Source organism: Equus quagga, chromosome 16 (assembly GCF_021613505.1).
Source record: "Equus quagga isolate Etosha38 chromosome 16, UCLA_HA_Equagga_1.0, whole genome shotgun sequence".
Taxonomy (NCBI): Eukaryota; Metazoa; Chordata; class Mammalia; order Perissodactyla; family Equidae; genus Equus; species Equus quagga.
This window is the reverse complement of record NC_060282.1, coordinates 43,977,148-43,983,147: the sequence shown is the minus strand read 5'-3', so window position 1 is coordinate 43,983,147 and position 6,000 is coordinate 43,977,148. Positions and strand designations below refer to the sequence as shown.

Genomic DNA, 6,000 nt, shown 5'->3' with positions numbered 1-6,000 from the left:
GATAGAAGGAAATAGGAAATCTACAGCATCACCTACAGAATATTCTTGTTTAAAAAATTGGACCTGAGTCTAAAGGTCCAATTAAAGTCTGAGTTTCTAGATCTAAGTACCAGTTTACAGGAAATATGAGGGATGGAGTAATAAAATATACTCCACCATACAAAGTCAAGAGTCAAATTCAGAGAGTGGGAAGTGCTGCTGTATAAATCGTGAATCAATGGCATAGAATAAAGAGGGAGGAGGAACACTGTTAACAAATACAAGAGATTTTAGAGCCTTACTGTTTGCACTGAATGTGGACCGGGCATTTTAATGAAATGAATAATCACTTTTAAACTTTTGGAGGAGAAAATGGCATACTGGTTATATTTTTACATGCTTGTATCAGTTAGTTATGTATACTGAAATATTTGTAGATTAAATGGATTAGTGTGCTTTAAAATATTCCAGGAAAAAATACAGGAGGATAGACAATGATGCGGGCTTGGTGAGCCCAAGAGGCAAAAGAAAGATTTCCCGGACTCTCAAGGTCTAGTAGAGGTGCTCTTTTATTCAGAGAATAGCATGGGGACAGGAACCCTAGGCAGTGAAGGGCTGCAATGTGTTGAGGGTAGGGCTAATTTTATAAGACATGGGTACGTGACTTATTTTCTACTAGACAAAGGAAAGATGATGTAAAAAGTCATTAAAATGGTATCAGTGCAGGTGGGGTCTGGTTATTGTGTGGTTGTATAACTTTAGCTATGAATAGGGTCATATAGATAGGCATGTAGGCCAGGACGCCTTGGGCTTCTCTCCCTGGGGCAGCCTTGATCCACAATACACAATTGGCAAAGTATTGATAACTGTAGAAGCTAGATGACGGTACATGGGGGTTTATTATACTAGTCTCTCTGCTATTGTATATATTTGAGAATAAAAATTTTAAAAATACGTAGGCAGAAAAATACTTCATACTCATCTTTTCAACGGAATGAGAATAGAAATGCTTGTTTTAAAATAAAAGGTCTTACTTTTAAAGCAGGGAGAGTTTTTTTTAAGCTACCATTAGGAATGTTTTAAATTTATTATTTATGTATATGTTTATATGCTGACTTGTTCCACAGAGGATTTGAAGAGGAAGTTTTTGGAATGGATATAATTGCTACAGAAAACATTGCTTATGCATTTGTTCATTTAGGCCACTTGGAGGAGGCTGCAGTACCAGGGCTCTCTGGTTGCACACACAAAAAAGAAGAAGATAATAATCTAAGGGACTTCTCACCTGGATGATTCTCCCATGTCAATCAGGCAAAAGCTTGATTGAACAGATCGGCCTGAAACTGTGCCCTGAAGGCCAGCGACTGCGTCAGAGCAGAGGGCAAAACAACAGAGTCCCGTGCATCCCTACAGGATCTTTCTTTCTGGTAGAAGCAAGTAAGTGAAGTACAGGCATTAAAGCCCTGGTTGACTGATTAAAAATTTATTCCATTGATACTTCCAAAGCGAATTTAAAGTGGTGTCACAGAAATATGTTCTCAGGGCCCCCTGCCCAAAATCTGACAGGTGCGTGGGGGGGTTGGGGGGTGAGATATGTGGCCACAGGAACGCCTGAACTATGTAAGCACAACTGGAAAGTCAAAATATTTCTATGCACTCCAGAGCACCAGAAAATGTTTCAAATATTGAGAGTTAAGACAAGGTTGAGCTGTTTCCTAAAAGACCAGAATCTAAACTTCATTAGTTTCCCATGCAGCCTGGGAGACAGCTCTGATCAGCTACTGTATTAGAATGAACCATTTGAAATTGCCACTATTTGACCATGTTGACCAAAAAGAATGACAATTTCATGTGGTTCAACTTATATAACTCAATTGTCAGATGAATTATGGGGTGCAAGCTAGAAAGGGGAAGAATGAAACAAAAGTAAGAAAAGGCACAAAGAAGAACTGATAGGAAATAATGACTGACACTAAGAGATAAATAGGACTAAGTCAGAGTTTTTCTTTGTTTTGAGGCTAGAGACCTGAGAATATCATGAAATCATTAACAGAAATCACAGAAGAGGCCAGGACTGGGCTGAGGGGATGATACATTAATCATAGACATGTTGGGTTTGAGATGATAGCAAAATATTTAGGTAGAAATGTCCATTAGGCAGCTGGAGAGATAAAGGTAATAATTTGAAAACAAGATCAGAGCCAGAAATAAAGCTGGCTGCCGAAGGTACAGATAAACATGAGTGAGTGGATATGTTCACCAAGGGAAAGAGTCTAAAAAAAGAACAGAGGCCGAGAACTAAAACCTCACTGGCTAGAAGATGAATTCAGAGAACGAGACTAAGAAGGAGGATTCAAAGAAGCAGGAGAATGCCACGGGTCATGGCGGCCATTGAACTGACACAATTTCTGCAGAGTCCAGGTGGGTTGAATAATGAGGTTCAGGTCAGTGATGCTCCTGTTGACTCAACCTCTTCACAATTAGTTTTTGTTTGTTCATGGGAGGAAAATAGCATATCTGAAATATTTCTGTGATGGCACTGGGGTTTTCCAGAACCATTCCTAAAGTAAAAGTTATTTTCTGTCTCTTTCTCATTTTTACATTCTGTCTGGACATTAACTGCTATTTTTCTTTTTAATTGTCTTAAATCTTATGGCAAGTAGCAAGATGGCAAACTGAGTTGTAAAGAGCAGGTAGTTCCAGCCCCTGCCTGTCTCTACTATTCACATTACATGATTAGTTTGGAGCCTGTCTCAGCTGTCTCAGCTGTCACATCCTCTGCATCATCCAGAGCAGACCGTGTCATCATCAGTGTATCTGCATAGCAAGGGCTCCGCAAAACTTCCCTGATTGGCCTCATTTTCAAGGAGAGTTTTTGTAAGTTAGAGAGATTAGGCTTTAGTGCACTTTTTTCCAGCCCTAGGAGCTACTTGAGTCCTGGAAAAGATGCACATTTTGAAGATTCCCTAAGGTTTTATCATGATTTGGAGGGATGCCATTGTTTAGGTTGTTGCTAGTAATCTCAAGTTTTCCCTAGTTAGACTCTCGCTGCCAGCACACAGGAGGAGGACGGAGAACAGAGGGGGAAGACTTTGCTTTCATTTAACTTGACCTCCAATCACAAAAAGGCCCAGCACGTCTTCCTGAACAACTCAAGCTGGCTTTTCATTCCATCTGACCTCCCAGCAAGAAAGGCTTCTTCTTGAACACCTGGACCCAGCCCCAGCATTTCTGGGCTCAGTCCCAGACCTGGCACATCTCTCAACTACACGTGTCCTGATTTCTGTTCTCCTTTATTTAAATATAACCGTCCAAACTGGAGACAGTGGCTGGGATAAGAAGGAACTAATGGGCCCTACAGAGTGTTTGGTCTTCAGGGTGCCTGGAGATTGTGTTTGCCTAATTAGTTCTGCCCCACTATCAGTGTCGATAACCCAGGAGCATCGTGATTGGTTTGACAAAGTTAATGGATGATCTGCCGTGAAAGCTTGATCACCGAGGAGCCAGCCGCAGCTCCAGCTGGAGGCTGAGTCCCAGCTACAGCCTTTCTGCACTTCATCTCACACTTCTTATTCCTCCACGGTAATCCCTCTTGCAGAAGCCTTGAGCTTCTTTGCTTCACAAAATATAAGCAGTCCTCCTCTTTCCTCCCTTATGCTAAGCCCCCATGGTCTGCAGCTGGCTAAATTGGGAAGAAGTACCATATCTGAGAGTATTCCAAGGTCCTGAAAGAAAGAAACATTTAGAACCCCATTGCCAGATAGACAACAGAGAGTTAAACATCATTTAGCTTCAGGCCGCGCCTCTGAGATTTGTTCATTGTATCAGTGATTGACACAGTGATAGACAGTTCCTCCCAGATCAACAGCACTCCAGGATCCCGTAAATAGGGGTGGCTTGGAAAGTTCATTTCTGTGGATTCTGGATTTTGTTGGATTCTGAATATCATACGACCACAAGCTCCTTTGAACTTGCTTGTGGTTGTGAGTGTGACTGACGAGCATATCACACACAGGTCTCCACAGGCCCTCAGACAACTCTGACAGTAACAAGCCTTTTTCTTCAGGATGACAAAGAACAAAAAAATAGAACAATGTATGTCTATAAGCAGCACTATTTTATACATTTTCTACTTATTCAGTCAGCCAACAATTATTGAATACCTGCCCTGTGCGAGGCACTAGTCTCGTTTCTAGGGATACAATAGTAAACTAGATAAAGCACTTTTCCTGAAGGAGCTTTTATGGTCTAATGAGGGAAACAGGCCTGTGTCTTATATTTTCTGCCACCCTCCGACCATTATTCCAGACATACCATTTATGGGAAGTGGAAGCAGGATAAGAAATGGCTCTGGTTTCTTAACACACAAAGGAAAAAAGATTCTCTGCTTAGTTTTACCCTAGCAGACTGTCTGGAACGTTAGTCCCTGGGATAATTCATCTTGCAATGATTATGGCTAGCCTGTGACTTGTATTTCCACCCTATATCTATAGCTTTGATGTGACTGAATAGTAAGTTCAAACACGGTATAACGACTGTAGAAAGAGACTCTCACCATAACATCAGTCATGAGGAAAATAGACCTGAAATAGTCAATGGTCTTTAGGTGTCTGAAAACTCAACTCAAATTGACAAGGACAAAAATACTTAATGAGCTGAAGAGAACAGAGGTAGTGCAGTTCAGTCATGCTTGGGATATGGGAACTCAAATGATGTCAACAGGCCTCAGAATCTCTATATCTCTTTGTCTTGCATTTCTTTGTATTTGCTCCATTCTCAGGAAAGCTCCCTAAACCACTTGAGGCAAGATGGCTGCCAATAGCTCCCACCTTATATCCTCCCAGCACGAAGTCCATGTCAAGAAGAGTTCCCCCTTCCCCACCCCCAGCAATAGTTTGAACAAAAGTTTGGACACTTATTGGCCTAAATTAGGTCACATTCCCAAACTTGGACCAATGATTTTGGCCAGGAAATTAGATATGTTCATTGTATTGGGTCGCGTGCCCAGTGTGGAGGCAGAGATGGTCACCTAAAGCCACTGAATGAACACTGTAGGGAGATGGTCTCCCAGAGGAAGATGAAATACCATTTTTGGAAGAAAGAAGAGGAAATGTTTGCTGGGTGGCAAAAACCAATAAAACAAAAAAACAGGCAAAAATACTACAAATGTCAACTCCAAGAACTTTGACTAGATAAATGCCAAAGTAGGTTTCTGTGTTCATTTTGCTTCCAAAAATGTATAGGGTATCCATGTAATTGGGTAAAACCTATTAAAGAGAAACTAAGAATAGTTAAATATTCTGAAATTCATAATAAACTTTTAGAAACAGAAAGCCTAAAGACAAAAGAGAAGATGTAAATTGAGGACAGAAGGTCTCAGTGCTAGGAAGACCCGAGGCAGGTTACTAAGGCAGGCTCAAAGCAGGGATCCAGTTAATTGAACTGAAGTGCCCATGAGGCTGGTTCTTAGACACAGACTAAATATCAAAATTGGAGCATTGCACTGACACTGACATAGGCAAGAGTGTGATGAGGGGCTGAGAATCAAAGGGTATAGTCAGATTTCCTGCACTCTCATGTGAAAAGGTCAATATCAATTCTGGAGACATCAGAAGGGCTCAAATGACACATAGCTGTAGGGAAAGTTGCATTTCACAGGCTGATTGGATGTGCATATACTGGAATAAAAAATATAATTCAAAAAATTTCTTATATAACTCTGAATCCAGTTTTTTTTAACCTTATCGTTCTAAGTGGGACTCAGATGTCTTGGTCTTTGTATTTGATGGGACATGGACTCATAAGTCTGGGTCTGAGTCTATGAAATTTTTCGGGTGAGAAATTATCACTTTCTGCTCAAAGAGAATACAATTAGAAGCAAATATCTGTACCAGGAGGTCAACAGTGACCTATTGGCAGGTCAGAGGAGTACAGAGACCTAGTTCTAGGCAGACACAATATAAGCTTCAGTAAGTGGAAACTTCCTGTGTGGCCTCTGGAATGTTGTTCTTGAGACAGTTA

The 6,000-nt window shown here is 40.9% G+C and overlaps 1 long non-coding RNA gene across 1 annotated transcript in view; it reads left to right on the top strand.

Moving 5' to 3' along the window:
* Window positions 1–2,274: 2,274 nt before the first annotated feature.
* LOC124227767 (uncharacterized) overlaps window positions 2,275–6,000 on the top strand; it is a 42,544-nt gene continuing 38,818 nt past the window's right edge. Inside the window, exon 1 of the long non-coding RNA XR_006885549.1 lies at window positions 2,275–2,400. This is a non-coding gene — a long non-coding RNA (uncharacterized LOC124227767). The remainder of the gene's footprint in view (window positions 2,401–6,000) is intronic.